Source organism: Eulemur rufifrons, chromosome 3 (genome assembly GCF_041146395.1).
Source record: "Eulemur rufifrons isolate Redbay chromosome 3, OSU_ERuf_1, whole genome shotgun sequence".
Classification (NCBI taxonomy): domain Eukaryota; kingdom Metazoa; phylum Chordata; class Mammalia; order Primates; family Lemuridae; genus Eulemur; species Eulemur rufifrons.
Window position 1 is genome coordinate 87590802 of NC_090985.1, and position 3450 is coordinate 87594251.

At 40.0% G+C, this 3450-nt stretch overlaps 1 non-coding gene across 1 annotated transcript; it reads left to right on the forward strand.

Annotated features, from left to right (window-relative positions):
* The first annotated feature begins 2544 nt into the window (after positions 1-2544).
* On the forward strand, positions 2545-2676 carry LOC138382272 (small nucleolar RNA SNORA72). Its single transcript, XR_011233362.1, has one exon. It is a non-coding gene; the product is annotated as a small nucleolar RNA SNORA72 (small nucleolar RNA).
* The last annotated feature ends 774 nt before the right edge of the window (positions 2677-3450 follow it).

The window sequence follows — 3450 nt, forward strand, 5'->3', positions numbered from 1 at the left end:
CTATATATCCTCTTTGGTGAAATATCTCTTCATGCCTTTTAAAATTGGCTTTTCTTTTTAACGCTGAGTTTTGAGAGCTCCTTGTGTATTCTAGATGCAAATCCTTTGTTGGTTATGTGCTTGCAAATATTTTCTCCCAGTCTGTAGATTGTCATTTCATCTTTACAGGGTCTTCAACAGAGCAAAAGCCTTTTTTTAAAAAATAGCTTTAGTGAGATTTAATTCACATTATATTGCAAAGAAGACCCCATACCATTAACCTATTTTAAGTGTGCAATTCAATGTTTTTTCGTACATTCACTAATAATGTGCAACCATCACCACAGTCAATTGTAGAACATTTTCATCAACTCAGAAAGAAACTCTGTACCCGTTACCTATCACCTCTATACCTCTCCTTTCAGAATGCTAGTGAATACTGGGGGAAATTGATATTATTACACGAGTAAAATTTGGGGCATCTTGTGCAATAACAAATTTCTTATAAGAGAAAAATATTGTTTCAATCTTAATCTATAATATTAATATAAAACATGTAATAATACAATCTGGCTATTGTTCTTTTAATAACTTGCATTTCTACATACGAATATGACTTTGGAAAACTGAAAGTTTTTATAAAATGCCATTTACAATTATTCCAGAGAAAATGAAATACTCATGTGTAAATCTAACAAAACATGTCCAAGTCTGTATCTTAAAAATTAAAAAATGCTGATAAAAAAATAAAAAAAATAAAAGAAGTTCTAAATCTTTTAAAAAATATGTTTTCCAGCATTCTGAAAGCAACTTATTAATGTTTTGTTTTTAAAAATATACTTTTTCTAATGATAGCAATTATTCTTTCCAGTAGGGCCATCATGAAACAGAAAATAGAGGCTGTGCATGATTCACTTCTTATAGATTTCTATAGTCTTTGAAAATGAAGAGTCTTGCTAAGTCACACACACACTTTAAAGACAATAAAATTCAGAATGCATGTAAAAATGATACTGATCCATAGCCTCTTGGGTTTTTATTTGAACCAGTCAAGGGCCAGGCACAGATCTCTGTTAAAGTTGACAGCGAGCATTTTAGTTTTTAGATTCATCTGTCTCCATGTGTGGTCTTTTTATTCACAGGTGACGCTCTGACTGGTTGTCAGTAGCACCTGTGCTCCAAGTTATTTTTATGACCAATCAACCAGGTAGTAATTGAAATCCCGCTGTGGCCTGTGCTAGGTGACATGGGAGCAGGCGGAAGACGTGCAGGATGTGGATTCTGCACTCTGCACTCTCACAGCACACGGGGCAGGCAGGACGCAGGAGCTGCAATATACCGCAGAATATCAAAGCGCATTGTACAGACACTTGGAGGGTTCAGATTTTAAAAGATAGCAACCATCATACACCCCCAGTAAGAGCACAATAAGTTGGGAAAGGAAGATTCTCATTCCTTCTTTAGAGACGGCGTTACCCTCTTTTATTTTCTTCGTAGCTCTTATTGTTACCTGAAAGTGTGCATATATTTATTTGCTCTTACTTACTTGCATTTTTGTCTGTTTCTCCACCAGAACGTAAGTTCCATGAGATCTCAGGTTTCATGAGGGGACCACCTTGTAAACAAATAGTTCCACATTGTGAGATAAATGACACACAAAGTGATGCTCTGTGTGCTTCAGAGAGCTGAGAGAGCTTCCCAGAGGTGGCAACATTTGCTTTTTGCAAGAGAAAACTCAAAGGATACATTTACAGAAGGAGAGCTGCTGCTGGGTCAGAGGGAATGCGCGTGTCACACTTTGGTAGATACTTTCAAATTGCAGCATTGGGGTTTGAAGCATGAGTGGGAGTCATTTGGCAGGAGAGGTGTGGAAAGGGATGATATTCCAGACACAGGGAACTGCAGGAGCAAAGCATGGAGAACGGGCCTGGCACGTGCAAGTGCAAGTGATTGTGTATTTTGGTGAGATGCACGGTGGGGAATGGCAAGACACCGGGGAAGTAAAGGAATTTAGGGCCAGGATAAGAATTAGGTGAGCTGAAGGCACCAGGGAAGATCTCTCAGCGGAAGTAATACACATCAGACTTTGGAATGGCAAGACGATGATGAGGTAAAGATAAGTAGGGACGTGAACCCATTTCTGTGGATTGTTCTCTCCTTCCTTCTCTGCTTCGTTCTTTATTTTCTGTGTGCCTGACTTGCCTTCCTGCCTTCCCACATCTATAGAGCACCTACTGTATGCCAGCCACTGTTCTAGGTGCTGAAGACAACAAGGCAAAGTCCTGCTCTCATGGAGCTTTCATTCTAGTGGCGGAGACACACAATGAACAAGAAAAGAAGGAAAGAAGTCAGTAAATCCAGAGGGCAATACAGGCAAACCTCGGAGATACTGCGGGTTCAATTCCAGACCACTGCAATAAAGCAAATACTGTAATCAAGCAAGTCATAAATTTTTTTCGTTTCCTAGTGCATATAGCAGTTATATTTACACTGTACTGTAGTCTACAAAGTGTGCAATAGCATTGTGTCTGAAAAAGCACATACCTTAATTCAAAATACTTTATGATGAGACTCCTCTCACTGTTCTGATTTTGTAATAAGCAAGACAGGCTAAACATTCACTACGTTAAGACCACACATGTGTCTCCAGACCTAGTTCTCTCCCTAAGTCTAGTTTTATAAATGCTGGTGATAAACCGGGTGAAAAAAATACTTTATCGCTAAAAAATGCTAACAAAGTGAGCACATGCTGTTGAAAAAATAGCACTGATAGACTCACTCAAAGAAAGGTTGTCACAAACCTTCACTTTGCAAAAAATGCAGTAACTGCAAAGTGCAGTACAGTGAAGCGCAATAAAATGAGGTGTGCCTGTAAGTGCAATGAGAGCAATAATTAAGGACGCTGCACACCCACCTCCTTCCAAAGTCTTGCCCTTGCCCCTGATTGGGGCAGCTGTCACTGATTACCCAGTGTGATGGATTTCTCTTCTCTCTCAACTCAACTTGTCCTGATTTTATGGCACCTCTTTCCTTCTGCCTTCTATCTTTTTTTTTTTTTGTTGTTGTTGTTTTGTTTGAGACAGAATCTTGCTCTGTCACCCAGGCTAGAGTGCAATGGCATCATCATACCTCACTGCAGCCTCAAACGCTGGGCTTAAGTAATCTTCCTGCCTCAGCCTACCGAGTAACTGGAACTACAGGCACATACCACAATGCCTGGCTAATTTTTTCTATTTTTGGTAGAGATGAGGTCTTGCTCAGGCTGGTCTCGAACCCCTGACCTCAAGCGATCCTCCTGCCTCAGCCTCCCGGAGTGCTAGGATTACAGGCGTGAGCCACCGCGCCTGGCCTATTTTCATTTTTTATCTCCCCTATTCAATTGCAAGCTCCTTTAGGACAGTGGCTGAGTTTTTTTCATTTTTGGATCCCACACTCGAGCATGGTGCCCTATTTTTTATATGAATGCCATTG